The sequence below is a fragment of the Hemibagrus wyckioides genome, linkage group LG07 (assembly GCF_019097595.1).
Source record: "Hemibagrus wyckioides isolate EC202008001 linkage group LG07, SWU_Hwy_1.0, whole genome shotgun sequence".
Taxonomy (NCBI): domain Eukaryota; kingdom Metazoa; phylum Chordata; class Actinopteri; order Siluriformes; family Bagridae; genus Hemibagrus; species Hemibagrus wyckioides.
This window is the reverse complement of record NC_080716.1, coordinates 29,256,816-29,273,790: the sequence shown is the minus strand read 5'-3', so window position 1 is coordinate 29,273,790 and position 16,975 is coordinate 29,256,816. Positions and strand designations below refer to the sequence as shown.

At 42.0% G+C, this 16,975-nt stretch overlaps 1 long non-coding RNA gene across 5 annotated transcripts in view; it reads right to left on the bottom strand.

The window, feature by feature from the left end:
• The window catches only part of LOC131356747 (uncharacterized), a 30,193-nt gene extending 14,065 nt beyond the window's left edge, over window positions 1-16,128 (bottom strand). For 4 of the 5 annotated variants that reach the window (XR_009205065.1, XR_009205069.1, XR_009205067.1 and 1 more), the window contains exons 1-2: window positions 14,656-16,114; window positions 14,373-14,463 (exon numbers count right to left, since the gene is read on the bottom strand). This is a non-coding gene — a long non-coding RNA (uncharacterized LOC131356747). Of the gene's footprint in view, window positions 1-14,372; window positions 14,464-14,655 lie in introns of all 5 variants that reach the window. The other variant, XR_009205066.1, reaches the window with a different exon arrangement.
• Window positions 16,129-16,975: the final 847 nt, after the last annotated feature.

Sequence of the window (16,975 nt, the reverse complement as noted above, 5' to 3'; positions counted from 1 at the left end):
GGGAGATTTTGTCATCTAGCAGTTACAGTATCTATGTATACAAATCCTCACCTCACAGAAACTGTAAGACTTCATCCATGTTCATTTGGAAGCTGTTTAACTATGAACATGCAAAATACTGACACCAATATCAGAAAAAATATATATTAATAAACTTGTTTACTGTAATCTTTTTCTTTCTCTCTGCAGTGAGCCATGTGTCTGTTCTGATGAAGCTACCATTATCAAAGAGACTGAAAAATGTGAAAAATGCGTCAATGATAGATAGATAGATCATTGTAATAATCTAAAAGGAAAATTCACACATTACAGCAGCAGCAAAAGAATAGCATATGCAGTAAGAAATTATCAAGAGTAATAAAATAAATGTAATCTCTAATATTATAAATATTAATAAAAATAGAATAAATATAACTGTATACACCAGTGCAAGTATTAATAACATATGCCGCAAAGTAGATATGATCATCCACAATAATCTGCATCAGTGTAATTATATAGTGATTAGCAGCAGTGCAGTAAACAGAATCCCACCAACAGAAGCCCAATGCACTTATTTAAGGAACAGACACAATAACATCCTGGTACAGTGATGAACTATTCTCCTGTACCGGTCCTTGCTGCAGCTGTTTGACCAATAAGTCATGGAGGGGATGTGATGCATTGTCCAGGATGGACATTAGTTTGTTTAGTGCCTTCTTTTCCACGATCACATCAAAATAGTTGAGGGAGCATCCCAGTACAGAGCCAGTCTTCTTTATTAGTGTGTTGAGCTTACTTTCTTCTCCAGCTCTAATGCTGCCTCCCCAGCATAATGCTGCAAAGAAGACAGCACTCACAACATCAGACTGGTAGAAGATCTCCAACATCTTACTGCAAACATTAAAGCATCTGAGCTTCCTCAGAAAGTAGACTCTACTCATCCCCTCCCTGTACACAGCAGTATTGTCTACTCATCCCCTTCCTGTACACAACAGTAGCGTCTACTCATCCCCTTCCTGTACACAGCAGTAGAGTCTACTCATCCCCTTCCTGTACACAGCAGTAGAGTCTACTCTTCCCCTCCCTGTACACAGCAGTATTGTCTACTCATCCCCTCCCTGTACACAGCAGTAGAGTCTACTCTTCCCCTCCCTGTACACAGCAGTATTGTCTACTCATCCCCTCCCTGTACACAGCAGTAGAGTCTACTCATCCCCTCCCTGTACACAGCAGTAGAGTCTACTCTTCCCCTTTCTGTACATAGCAGTAGAGTCTACTCATCCCCTTCCTGTACACAGCAGTAGAGTCTACTCATCCCCTTCCTGTACACAGCAGTAGAGTCTACTCTTCCCCTTTCTGTACATAGCAGTAGAGTCAGAAATGCAGGAACATTTCTTATTAATTTTTTTACTTAACTTTTTTATACTCATTCTGAATATACTCATGGGGCCTATTTGCATATTTAAAAGCATTTAAAATAGATTATTCATAATAAATATAATTTTATTGCAGTTGGATACATGCTATACAAGTACAAGAAAAATAAGGTCAGAAACAAGAGTCTAAAATACAGATTTTTCCGTTACTCATATACTAATTCCACTGAAAGTACATTAATTTGTGCTTGTGGCTCATTTACATATTTTAATAAAAATGTTTATTTTTCTTTTACTCATATACTTACACTTCAGTGCTTTTGGTTGGTTTTTGGAAACGTGAGTGAAGTCTGTAAGGCGGTCACTGTTTTCTAACAAAGAAAATTAATCGTGTTGATGTACAAAACATCACTGATGAATGAATTATGATGAAAATTGGCTGAAGAATTATTAACATTTTTTTTGGTTCTGCAACATACAGTCCTGGATCATTGATGTCGTCATCTGATTTGTTCTGCACATGCACACACATTTCTTTTTAAATTACATGTTGTTTTTAAACTTTTTCTCTTTATATATTTTTATTGTTCATATTTGCATCTTACAAAGCATAAGGTTCATAAAAGTCCTGATATGACTGTTCATAGCTTAAATAGTGTTTGTATTAAAGTTTTATGCATGCACAATACATCTTTTAATAAAGTACTGGAAATGGAATACAGATATTATGCATTCACAAAATCTCTGAAAGTAATCTCTGGGGGCTAAATCCCAACTCTATAAGTAGTAGTTATAAGTAGTACTATAACTAGATAAGTAGTGGCTACTGGCTAAGTAGTTCTATTTGGGTAAGCAGCAGTAACCAGTTCACTGTATTAGTTCAGTGTGTTAGCTAGTAAATGAATTTGCCCTCAAGAATCATACAGACTTTAAAACATCTAAAATCACATGTAGAACTGAATAATACCATGACAGAGCAGTTTTCCTAATAAACTGTTCATTAACCCTTTCAGACCCTGCGTCCATTGGAATGGACATCACATGTTTTTCTCTGTAAACCAATAAAAATGTATATTTTGAGAATTTGAAAAATGCCAGGTCACTGATTGGCCCCTAATCGACCAATTGCAATCAACTTATGACCCCTAACTTAATATGAGCAAGCTTCATGAGTCACACAACACAGCTATGGCTCACCTACTGAACAAGGTAGCTTTATCAATTTGCACTGTTTATAATTTTAACAGTATCAAGTGATAATATGTAAAGTCAATTTGAAAACAATTTAAAGTTGTAGAGCACAGGATTTTTTTTTAAGTTTAATGTCCATCTCAATGGACATCAGGTCTTAAGAGTCATCATAAGGAATATCATTGTCATGTCATATGTTTTGTATTAGTATGGCATGGTTGGGACATTTGTGGACATATTTTATAGCTAAAATGTGATCTGAAAATATGTTTAATATTTTTAATATTTAAATTGCTAATATTAATTTACTATACAGTAAATTAATTAGAGCATACAGTGAAATATTTGAACCTCTGATAAACCATCTGATTATAACTGCTTGGATTTAGGAGATGAGACAAAAGAGCAAGATAGGTGAGATACAATTTTGCTTAGCAATCACAGCATGTTCAGACAAATGCTGATCATCACAGGATTAGTGATATCTGTCTACAGAATGTACACATGATCATAACAGTAAAGCATCCATGTGTACAACACTCCCTTCTTTTTAACACAAACTGCAGGGATGCGATTCTAAAAATACAGATTTGAACTATGTGAACTACGTAAATCTTCTTCTTCTTTCGGCTTTACCCTTCAGGGGCCGCCACAGTGAATTATCTCTCTCCACCTATCCCTATCTTCTGCATCCTCAACACTTACACCCACTAGCTTCATATCCTCATTTATTACATCCATATACCTCTTTGGCCTTCCTCATTTCCTCCTGCCTGGCAGCTCCGTGTCCAACATTCTCCTACCAATATAGTCACTCTCCCTCCTCTGGACATGTCCAAACCATCTTAACCTGGCCTCTCTAACTTTGTCCCTCTGATGTACTCGTTCTTAATCCTGTCCAACCATGTCACCCCCAAAGAGAACCTCAACATCTTCAGCTCTGCTACCTCCAGCTCTGACTCCTGTCTCTGTCTCAGTGACACTGTCTCTAAACCATACAGCATGGCTGGTCTCACCATTGTCCTGTACACCTTCCCCTTGATTCTCGCTGCAATTTTTCTATCACACAGAACTCCCGACACCTTTCTCCACCCATTCCACCCTGCCTGCACTCGCTTCTTTACCTCTTTCCCACACTCTCCATTACTCTGGTCTGTTGACCCCAAGTACTTAAACTCCTGTACCTTCTTCACCCTGTAATCTTACTGTTCCACTTTCCTCTCTGTCATTCACACACATGTACTCAGTCTTACTACGACTGACTTTCATTCCTCTTCTCTCCAGCACAAACCTCCACCTGCTCCCTGCTCTCACTACAGATCACAATGTCATCTGCAAACATCATTGTCCAAGGAGACTCCAAGAAGACTCCTGTCTGACCTCCTCTGACAACTGGTCCATCACCATAGCAAACAGGAAGGGGCTCAGAGCCGATCCCTGATGCAGTCCCACTACCACTTTACAGTCACTAATCTCTTTCAGATTGCCTCTTCTACATAGGATGTAGTCTACCTGTGTGCTCCTACCTCCACTCTTGTAAGTCACTCTATGCTCCTCCCTCTTCTGAAAATAAGTGTTAACCACAGCCATGTCCATCCTCTTAGCAAAGTCCACTACTATCTGCCCTTCAAGGTTCCTTTCCTTAACTCCAAACTTGCACATCACCTCCTCATCACCAGTGTTCCCCTCACCAACATGTCCATTAAAATCTGCTCCTATCACCACTCTCTCTCCCATGGGAATACTCTCCATCTCCTCATCTAATTCAAGATTCAGATTCAAGATTCAAGAAGCTTTTATTGTCACATCAACCACATATAGCTGACGCAGTACATAGTGAAATGAAACAACGTTTCTCCAGGACCTGGTGCTACATAAACATACAACAACAAGTTCAATACAAAACAACAAACACCACCACAGAGCTAGGACAGAAGTTTGTCTTAGCCACGTAAAGTGCACAGTGTGCAGCTAGGTGCAAACAGAGCATAGACAAGACAGTGCAAAAAAGACAATAAATACAATAAAGACAACACAAAAGAACACAGGACACTTAGCGCTGAAAAGAAATAAAAGAACGTGTACTGGAATGTAAGTGAAATAAAATAGATAAAGTGAAATGATGTAAAAAAAGTATTGTGCAAAAATATTGTGCAAAAATACACAGCAGCAGTTGAGGTAGTGCAAATAGAATAAACATAAATATAACTATAGCAGCGGATGACAGGTAGAGGTAGTGCAGTAAGTAATGAACAGTATAAATTATGTGTGTGTGTGTGTGTCCACACAGTCAAGAGAGAGTGTGTGTATCTGTGTGTGAGAGAGACAGAGAGTTAATATACAGTTCAGTCCTGAGTGAGTGTGTGTGTGTGTGTGTGTGAGAGAGTGTAGAACAGTTCAGTCCTGAGTGAGAGTGTGTGTGTGTGTGTGTGAGAGAGTGTAGAACAGTTCAGTCCTGAGTGAGAGTGTGTGTGAGAGTGTAGAACAGTTCAGTCCCGGGTGTTGAGGAGCCTGATGGCTTGAGGAAAGAAACTGTTACACAGTCTGGTTGTGAGGGCCCGAATGCTCCGGTACCTCTTTCCAGATGGCAGGAGGGTGAAGAGTGTGTGTGAGGGGTGTGTGGGGTCAGCCACAATGCTGTTGGCTTTGCGGATGCAGCGTGCGGTGTAAATGTCTGTGATAGAGGGGAGAGAGACTCCGATGATCTTCTCAGCTGTCCTCACTATCCCCTGAAGGGTCTTGCGATCTGAGACGGTGCAGTTCCCAAACCAGGCAGTGATGCAGCTGCTCAGGACGCTCTCGATGGTCCCTCTGTAGAACACAGTCAGGATTCGGGAAGGGAGATGGGCTTTCCTCAGCCTCCTCAGGAAGTAGAGGCACTGCTGGGCTTTCTTGGTGATGGAGCTGGTGTTGAGTGACCAGGTGAAGTTCTCCGCCAGATGGACACTAAGGAATTTGATGCTCTTGACGATCTCCACAGAGGAGCCATCGATGGACAGCGGAGAATGGTCACACTGTGCTCTCCTGAAGTCAACAACCATCTCTTTGGTGTTGTCGACTTTCAGGGAGAGGTTGTTGGCTCTGCACCAGGCTGTTAGATGTTGCACCTCCTCTCTGTATGCTGACTCGTCGTTCTTGCTGATGAGACCCACCATGGTCGTGTCATCAGCGAGCTTGACGATGTGGTTGGAGCTGTGCATTGCTGCACAGTCGTGAGTCAGCAGAGTGAGGTCTCCCAGTCAGGAAATCCAGGATCCAGTTGCAGAGAGAGGTGTTCAGGCCCAGGAGACTCAGCTTCTTAATCAGCTGCTGAGGGATGATTGTGTTGAATGCTGAACTGAAATCTATGAACAGCATTTGAACGTAGGAGTCTTTGCAGTCCAGGTGTGTGAGGGCCAGATGCAGGCTTGTGGTGATGGCGTCTTCCGTGGAACGGTTAGGACGATACGCAAACTGCAAGGGGTCCAGCAAGGGTGGTAGCTGTGACTTGATGTGCCTCATGACGAGCCTCTCGAAGCATTTCATCACGATTGGTGTGAGTGCAACGGGACGGTAGTCATTGAGGCAGGAAACCGTAGACTTCTTTGGCACAGGGACGATGGTCGTTTTCTTGAGGCACGTAGGGATGATGGAGCTGCTCAGCGAGATGTTGATGTCAGTGAAGACATCTGCTAGCTGCTCCGCACACTCCCTGAGAACTCTGCCAGGAATGTTGTCTGGTCCAGCGGACTTCCGTGGGTTAACTCTGTATAGAGTTCTCTTCACGTCAGCCGTGGTGAGACAAAGCACTGGGTCATTAGGAGGAGGGATGGTCTTCCTCGCTGTTGTGTTGTTCTGTGCCTCAAACCGAGCGTAGAAGTCATTCAGCACATCTGGAAGGGAGGCGTCACTGTCACAGGCAGGTGAAGTTGTCCTGTAGTTGGTGATCGCCTGAATGCCCTGCCACATGCGCCGGGAGTCTCTGCTGTTCTGGAAGTGGCCGTGGATTCTCTGGGCGTGTGCACACTTCGCCTCTCTGATGGCTCGGGACAGTTTGGCCCTTGCTGTTTTTAAGGCCGCCCTGTCCCCCGATCTGAAGGCAGAGTCTCTCGATTTCAGGAGAGCACGCACTTTCGCAGTCATCCACGGCTTCTGGTTGGAGCGTGTTGTGATGGTCTTGGAGACGGTCACGTCATCGATGCACTTCCCGATGTAGCTGGTCACTGATGCCGTGTATTCCTCCAAGTCAATAGAGTCGCCGTTGGTTGCAGCCTCCCTAAACATATCCCAGTCAGTGCACTCAAAACAGTCCTGAAGAGCAGAGATGGCTCCTGCTGGCCAGGTTTTAACCTGTTTCAGAACCGGTTTAGAGCGTCTGACGAGAGGTCTGTATGCTGGAATCAACATAACAGAGATGTGGTCTGAGTAGCCGAGGTGGGGGCGGGGCTCCGCACGATACGCGCCGGGAATGTTTGAATAAGCAACATCCAGCGTGTTCGTCCCTCTCGTAGCAAAGTCCACATGCTGATGGAATTTAGGGAGCACTGTTCTGAGATTTGCATGATTGAAATCTCCGGCGATGATAAACAGTCCATTGGGGTGAGCATTTTGCAGCTCACTAATAGCTCCGTACAGCTCACACAGAGCCTCCTTAGCATTAGCGCTGGGTGGAATGTACACTCCGATAATGAGAGTAGTGGTGAATTCCCGGGGTAAATAAAAAGGTCTGCATCTAACAGTTACAAACTCCACTACCGATGAGCAGTAGTTAGACACAAGCACAGAGTCCTTACACCATGCCGTGTTGATGTAAACACACACACCGCCACTGCGAGTCTTACTGCACAGAGCTGCATTCCTGTCGGCACGAAACACGGTTAGTCCGGCTAGCTGAATGGCAGCGTCCGGAACTCTGTCGCTGAGCCACGTCTCCGTGAAAACAAAGACGCAGCAGTCTCTGAACTCACGCCGTGTAGTTTGCTGGAGTCGGATGTAGTCCAGTTTATTATCCAGTGAGCAGACGTTGGACAAGATGATGGAAGGGAGTGCCGGCCGGCTAGGGTTGGTTGTTAGCCTAGCACGGACACCCGCTCTTTTACCGCGCTTCCGCTTCCTCAAACAACGCTTGCGACGTCCTCTCTCCCGGCCACCGGCATCAGGCGACGCCGAGGACTGAAGGCCTGGACTTCGCAGCAAGCCGAGTTCGCAAAGTTTGCAGAGTAGTTCATCATGCAAGTTAGTAACTGCATGATTTCTGTACCGTAATATCGTATGGCGGTCGTATACATGAACACCACTGTCTTTGGTGTCCATGCACTTTAAATTTAGCGCTAAAACAAAAAGAAAGCACCATTTTGGTTCCGGAGTGGCCGCTGCGTGCTACTGCCGCGCCGCCATCTTGGAAACTAATTCACTCCAGAATCTCTCTTTCTCCTCTAACTCACAACCTACCTGTGGGGCATATCTGTGTAAGGCACTAACATTCAACATCACCCCTTCAGGCTCTAACTTCAGACTCAACACCCTGTCTGACACTCTCTTCACCTCCAGAACATTCCTCACAAACTCCTCCTTCAGGACCACACCTACCCCATTTCTCTTACTATCCACACCATAATAAAACAGCTTGAAACCTGCTCCTATACTACGAGCCTTGCTACCCTTCCACCTGGTCTCCTGTACACACAGTATATCCACCTTCCTTCTCTCCATCATATCAGCCAGCTCTCTACCTTTCCCTGTCATAGTACCAACATTCAGAGTTCCTATTCTCAGTCCTACACTCTTACCTTTCCTCTTCTCTCTCTGTCTGCGCACTCTTCTTTCTTCTCTACTTCTTTGAAGAACAGTAGCCCAATTTCCACCAGCGCCCTGCAGGTCAATGGCGCCGATGGCTGTCGTTGTTAACCTGGGCCTCGACCGATCTGGTATGAAATTTAGAGTACTGATGATTCACATGGTTAAATTTGGCAATGTTTTATGCCGGATGCCCTTCCTGACGCAACCCTCTATTTATCCGGGCTTGGGACCGGCACAGAAGTCACTGGACTGTGACCCCATGGCTAGATTGACCAATTGAAATGTGTAATCCATAAAAATAGACACTAAACCTAGTGTTGATTGTGATAAAAACTGTAATTTCTATTCCTAGTCATTTTTATTAAATTGTAAAAACTGCAGCAGGCATCTGTGAAAGTGCCACTTAGTCATCAGTATGATAATTATTAAGACAGCATTATTTACTGTATAGAGACAAAAATAAAGAAAGAAATATAAAGAAACCGTGAAATGTCCTTAAACAATGCAACTACAAAATACTGCGTTTTTAAATACATTTATTTCATGCACGTGTCACTTCTGGCAGCATTGCACGAGCTCACAGCGCCATCTAGCGGCTGTGTGCAGGACAAGCTAAGCATCTCTATTTAAAGTAGTTTGGCAAAATAATCCCTTTCCACTTGATACCTAGAGATACAGAGAACCTGAGACACGTCTTTGTAAAATAGAGATCGATGGATGTCTGAAACTGTCGTGTTTACAGATCATTACTATTGATGTTTAATGTAAAGAATAGAGAACATTATAAAGTGTCATTTAATTTAAATGAATGTTGTTTAAGTGATTATTAAACTGAAGATTGTTCCTTCTTTTTTGTCCTTGGATGATCACAAGCCTGACCGTGAACAGTGATAATGTATAATTATGTTTAAATCTATTAGTGTGGATAAAATCAGGATTAAAACATAGCAGTTACACCTAGAGAGAGTCAAAGGCATTTTAGTTTCACTTTTCAATCACTGACCACCACATACTGAGTTACACAGAGAAACAGGTTTTACAGTACGAGTCTTAACAGTCTTGATGTGAAAAATGTGTTGACGTCCACAGGACCTCACTCATACACACTCATTGTGGACATCTTTCCAACGGCTTATAATGTCAACTGAAGACTTATTTTAGACATCAGTTATACTGCTTCTGGACCAAATAAACACTCACACTGCATTCAGTTAAAACTTTTATTTCAATATAATTTCAATTTGTAGTTGCAAACAACTACAGGCACTGTGTGTATAAAACAATTAACAAAAAACAAAAATCCGCTTGCTATGAGATATACACATACACACATATACATACACAATACATACAGTACCAGTCAAAAGTGTGGAATCTGGACACATCTATGGTTTTTCTTTATTTTTATTATTTTCAACATTGTACATTGATACTGAAGACATTCAAACTATGAAAGAACACATACTGAATTATGTAGCAAACAAAAAAAAAAAAAAAGTGTTCAACAACCCAGAATATGTTTTATTTTAGATTGTCCAAAGTAGCTACATTTAGCTTGGATGACAGCTTGGCACACTCATGGCATTCTCTCATCAGATTCACAAGGTAGTCATCTGGCAGGGTTTTTAATTCACAGGTGTGTCTTCTTAAATACATTTGTGGCATTTCTTGCCTTCTTAATTTGCTTTAGAGCATCAGTTACACTATATTGCCAAAAGTATTCGCTCACCTGCCTTGACTCGCATATGAACTTAAGTGACATCCCATTCCTAATCCATAGGGTTCAATATGACGTCGGTCCACCCTTTGCAGCTATAACAGCTTCAACTCTTCTGGGAAGGCTGTCCACAAGGTTTAGGAGTGTGTTTATGGGAATTTTTGACCATTCTTCCAGAAGCGCATTTGTGAGGTCACACACTGATGTTGGACGAGAAGGCCTGGCTCTCAGTCTCCGCTCTAATTCATCCCAAAGGTGTTCTATCAGGTTGAGGTCAGGACTCTGTGCAGGCCAGTCAAGTTCATCCACACCAGACTCTGTCATCCATGTCTTTATGGACCTTGCTTTGTGCACTGGTGCACAGTCATGTTGGAAGAGGAAGGGGCCAGCTCCAAACTGTTCCCACAAAGTTGGGAGCATGGAATTGTCCAAAATGTCTTGGTATGCTGAAGCATTCAGAGTTCCTTTCACTGGAACTAAGGGGCCAAGCCCAGCTCCTGAAAAACAACCCCACACCATAATCCCCCCTCCACCAAACTTTACACTTGGCACAATGCAGTCAGACAAGTACCGTTCTCCTGGCAACCGCCAAACCCAGACTCGTCCATCAGATTGCCAGATGGAGAAGCGCGATTCGTCACTCCAGAGAACGCGTCTCCACTGCTCTAGAGTCCAGTGGCGGCGTGCTTTACACCACTGCATCCGACGCTTTGCATTGCACTTGGTGATGTATGGCTTGGATGCAGCTGCTCGGCCATGGAAACCCATTCCATGAAGCTCTCTGCGCACTGTTCTTGAGCTAATCTGAAGGCCACATGAAGTTTGGAGGTCTCTAGCGATTGACTCTGCAGAAAGTTGGCGACCTCTTCACACTATGCGCCTCAGCATCCGCTGACCCCGCTCCGTCAGTTTACGTGGCCTACCACTTCGTGGCTGAGTTGCTGTCGTTCCCAAACACTTCCACATTCTTATAATACAGCTGACAGTTGACTGTGGAATATTTAGGAGTGAGGAAATTTCACGACTGGATTTGTTGCACAGGTGGCATCCTATCACAGTTCCACGCTGGAATTCACTGAGCTCCTGAGAGCGACCCATTCTTTCACAAATGTTTGTAAAAACAGTCTGCATGCCTAGGTGCTTGATTTTATACACCTGTGGCCATGGAAGTGATTGGAACACCTGATTCTGATTATTTGGATGGGTGAGCGAATACTTTTGGCAATATAGTGCATCTTATGCAGGGGAAGGGTGGGTACAAAGTCAATAGCCCTATTAGTGCTACTACAACTACTGTACAAATTCATATTATGGCAAGAAACATTCAGATAAGTAAAGAGAAACACCCATCCATTATTTTAAGAACTGAAGCTCAGTGAATCTGGAAAATCTCAAGAACTTTGAATGTACTTCCAAGTGCAGTCACCTAAACCATCAAACGTTATGGTGAAACTGGCTCTCACGAGGACAGTCCAAGGCCAGGAAGACCAAGAACTACCTTTACTGCAGAGAATAAGTTTTCTAGAATTACCAGCCTCAGAAACTGCCCATTTACAGCACCTTAGATTACAGCCCACATAAACGCTCAGAGTTCAAGTGGCAGACACATTTAAATGCATGGCTACCATAGCATTTTGCAGCAACATGCCATTCCATCTGTTTTGCACTTATGCCAAGTTCAAACTGCATGACTTTTCAGTCTCAGACTAGTTTTGCAAAATCAGGGCAAAGCGGAGCGCATGCATGCGAGTGACAATCGCACAGTGTGAATGACAAAAACTCCATCTGACCAAGTCACCAATGAGTCAAAATCGTGAAGTATGAAAGGAGCTCTGACTGAAACATACCTCTGCGATGACCTACAGCCAATGAAAGAGCAAGATACAGGGCAGTGGGCAGTTCGGGGAGGAGTTATAGACAACAATCTCAGCAAGCATGGCTTCAGTTGGAGCACAATATTATAGTTTAATAGCGTTTATAGGCTTTTATCAGAAAAAAAAATGTCTTAAATATAGTTCTACCAAAATAAATTGGCTTTACAATAGCATCAAACAGAAATAAAGCAGAAACATTTGCTTGACCATCCGCATGAGCAGCAGCACATTGCAAAATTATTTAGTGGTGCTCCGATTGATCGGTCGCCAATCATAATCGGCCGATAATTGCTTTGGGAAGTTTGATCGGCGGTCTCTCTAATGGCCGGTCTAGAAAAGCCGATCACATGACGCAATTTTTTTTTTGCGCGCTGCTAAAATGGCTTCACCGGTCTGGCAATTATATAAAGTGTATGAAGTTGGCTAGCACTAAGAGAGAGCGGGAGAGTTCAGCAACTCAAGCGCCACTCACTCCGCATGCGTGCACTCACACACCAAAATACCGTGAGTGTGTGCGCTGGTATATGCTCTAGAACCACTCTCGCGATACTGTAATGTCCTACACCCATCGGTCTGCGTAGCTCCACTTTCACACTACGTGACTAAAACACCTTACAGACCTTGAGCGCAACGCCAATTAAAAAAACGAGGAGAACACACAATCTTATTATTCAGATAAAAGTCTAAGTTCTAATTTTTAATGTTAACACAGCTGATAAAAGTCGGCTAACAAATGTATGTTGTGTCAAAAAGGAGGCCCACTGTCTCTGATTCTGAAAACCCCTGACATAAGGACCCTTTTGATTATTATTCCATACCCAAGACGTACAAAAGCCTTAAATTAAATAAACCTAAAGATAGATCTAAATAAAATATAAACTGTTAAATCACTAAGACATTACAGTCTGGACATCATGACTTTCTATTATTCACCTAATGCAGAATTTAAGTTAAAATACATATATTACTTAGGGGAACAATGGACCAGAACAGACAGCCCCTGATGTTTTCAAATCCTAGAAACGTCCGAGTTATACCACATTGTTTACACATGTCGACAGCCTTATGAAGGACAACATAACATCAGTTAATTTCTAGCTAGACTCTGTTTGTTCTGTCTGTTATTTTATTTATTTTTATATAATCTACAGGAAAGTTGTATTTGTCCAGCTCTAAGCTGTTCCCAATTACTGATCAAGCACAGGCTGCTATGTTTTAAGTTGACATGTTGCTTGCCAATAAATAGTTATCAATTCATGATATTCCTCTTCTCGTAATTTCAATACTTAATTTACATTGTTTTTAAATATAGTTTACTAAATAATGCTATATGATAAGGCTTGAAATAGACCCTGTATTCGGTATCAGTCGATACAGCTTCTAGTGATCGGATAACGGTGATCGGCCACAAAAATCCTGATCGGAGCACCCCTAAATTTATTCATTTGTTCAATTCTACAGAACACAAAAACCTTGCTCCCTGCACAGAACATTTGGCTCACAAACTTTTTGCGGGGTTCCATTTTCAGGCTCCATTCTGCAGTGTGAACACAGTAGCGACTAAATGCTCCCCTAGACAGTCATGCAGTGTGAAAGCAACAGTGATCCAATGACTTTGAAAATCATGCAGTGTAAACCTGGCATTAATGAGGCCATCATTTGTTTTCCAACAGGACAATGACCACAAACATATCTCTAGGTTATGTAAGAGCTATTTGTCCAAGAAAGAGTGTGATGGAGTGCTGCATCAGATGACCTGAGCTCCACACTCACTTGATCTTAATCCAATTGATGGTTTGTGATAAGTTGGACCAGAGTGTGAAGGAAGAGCAGCCAACAAGTACTCAACACCTCTGAGAACTCCTTAAAGATTGTTGGAAAACCAGGTGATTACATGAGGCTGGCTGAGAGAATGCCACGAGTGTGCAAAGCTGTCATCAAAGCAAAAGGTGGCTACTTTAAAAAATCAAAAATATAAAAAATATTCTGGGTTATTTAACACATTTTTGTTGACCACATAATTCCATATTTGTACTGCCAATTTCGGTATCTTCAGTATTAACATAATGTTGAATACAATGGGGGAAAAAACATTGAACACATATATTATATATATATATATATATATATATATATATATAGAGAGAGAGAGAGAGAGAGAGAGAGAGAGAGAGAGAGAGAGAGAGAGAGAGAAAGAGAGATAGATGTGTGTGTGTGTGTGTATATATATATATATATATATATATATATATATTTTATTTATTTATACGAAATCTGTGTTTTATCAGAGGGGCACATCCGACTCAGAACAAAAGTGATAAAAACTGTGTTCAATAAATCTTAAATGTTTATTTAATTACAAAGTTGAGAGAATGGTGTGTGTGTGTGTGTGCGATTACATAACTGAATAGTCCAGTAATCTTAAATTTCTAAGCCAAAGGGTGAATGTCGTACCAGACCGCCATAAAGATTCTTCGTCTGTCCTTCATCAAGGTCCTTGAAAACTTCAGATTCTGAATTGGTGAGTCTCTACATTTGCTGATATCTGTGAAAAAAGACAAACCAACATAGAGCACATATAGTGATGAAAAAACAATAAAGGAATATTTATCTTGATAGAGCAATGACGTAGTGTGAAATTATGAGTAATGTAAATCATAAGACTACACACTCCCACCATATGAACAGTAATTACACTGCTTTACACGCAGGCAAATATGTTTCCAACATCACACACCTGATGGTCTACTGCTTGTGGATGTCCTCCTCCTCACCTGTGTCCTCTTCAGCCTCACTGTCAGGTGCTTCTGACTTTACTTCCTGTTCTGTGCCCTTACTTTTATAACCTTCCACTAACAAATCTTCTGGCTTTCCCTCCATGTTCTCTTGCTGTTTCTCTTCCTTTTCTGATGCTTCTTTCTTGACATCTTTCTTGGATCAAGCACTGCCTCATCATTCTTTTTATTTTGAGGGTGAAAAGGACAATGTCCCCTTCCTGTTCACTTGAACAAAATGCACATCATTTCACCCAGAACATTTACTTAATATCTTTGTGAGCTTACTTACGAGCTAATTTGTGTCACAGTAGTCCTTGCGTTTACATTTGCCAGCTATATAATGAAACCAAGACAAAATGTACAGTCTGCCATCAGCTCAATCTGACCAGCATTCAATGTTTTTTACTCCCGCTTTAAAGCAGTGGCACTTCAATTCCTCGGTAGCAGTGTACGGCTCTAAGGGAACCGTGTAGACTTTGAATTACTTTGATTTGTGACTTAGTTGCATATCCTTTCATGTTACTGACTAAGCTGTACAAACAAAATTTACCTCATGGGATCAGCATAAGAGTAACTGGGGGTTTGTGTTACTGGGGCACTGGTCCCTGTCGACCCCCTCATTATAACCGCATGTGTCATGTCCACATATTAGTATAAAAAATATCGATGTTTGTATCCCTTGTACATCCCACCTTCTAAACTACCAACAGTATTGTATCCTGCTGCGACACACTGCTCGTGCCTACTTTTACCAGCTTTTTAACCAAAAGAGGACAAAATTAAAACATCTATCCAACAGTTAGCTTTGTCCCATCATGGTAACTAGCTACCGTTAGCTAAACGCTGGTTTCAGTCAGAGTTAGCGTTAGGAGCTAACCGGGCATTACTTTAGAAAACTGCCATAGCAGAAGAAAATATTCCCAACTGTAACGGTGCCGTTAGCTCGTTTCTGCTTGCTTTAACATGACCGTCATGTAGGACGGCTAACGTGCTAGCTAGCTAACCTGGCACCGACATTTGTAGCTAGCTAACATTAGCCCTAATGCTAGCTCGACGCGTTAGTTGACTAGCGCTTAGTTATTTAGACAAAGCTTGTTCAGTCTCTTCTGCTAACGTTACAGTTGTGAGGATTTTCTTCTGCTGTGGCAGTTTTCAAAAGTAATGCCGGTGTTGTGTCCAACTCTGTTTGGGGATCTGTTTCCCCCTAGCCCCGCCCCCGGACATACTTTCTTCCTGAAGTCTACAATATAAAGCTAACACTAAGTACATTTATAATCGGAACTTAGTTGATCTTACCTTAAGTGTCTTCAACTATCTGGATGAGTTGTGACTTTTGTCTTGCTGTAACACGGTCCTGACAAGAGCAGAACATCACATGGACTACAAGCAGGAGACTCGAGCATGGAGGGGAACCGCCGTCTGATCTGAACTGCGCATGCGCGAGAGTTTTACGGCAGCTCTGTACGGCAACTCCACTTGGACAAACTCGCTAGTTATGATTACATTTTCATAGGAGGATGGCACTGACTCCCTTTTTTTCTAGTTTAGTTTATGAAAGATTCAAGAACAATTGTCAAAGAATCAAACAACTTGGACAGTACACTATAACAGCAATATGAACATTATGCTATGACAGGCAAACACACGCCACAACTGACAATAACAATATTTGAAATAAATTGATTGTTCATATGTCTCATTCATGCACCTGTTGTACACGTCCCTAGACGTAAAAAAATAATTAACTCCCATCCAGAGGGTCAAATATCAAACCAGTTATCTACACTCAAGAGGGGTCATAGTCATATGATGGGCTGGGTCTGTCTCTCTCTCTCTCTCTCTCTCTCTCTCTCTCTGTTAGAACACAGGAAGTGGTAAAGTGGTAAGGCCTTAATACACACCTCTGCTCTGTCAGTTGGTCAGTCATTAGAGGAACAAGATGGAGCTCAGTCCACTCTGTGATACTCTGTGAGTAAATGTTCTCTTTATGTCTTCATTAGAGTTCACTCTAATACACATAAATGTCAAACTAATGCATAATACTTAAAAAAGTCACTAATGATTATTTATATTTCTATGTAATAAATAAGAGCAATATGTGTGCAGTAACAAACACTTCTCATTAGTCCTGTACACACACTGAGCAGTGACCATGTTAGAGGCCTGAGAACAGACAGCAGCTCACGGATGTGGTTTATTTCTATTTTCATTTTGTGGTGCAAACGTAGGTGTGAAAAAGGACAGGAGGTGTGAAAATAACCGTGGGAAAGCAATATAAAA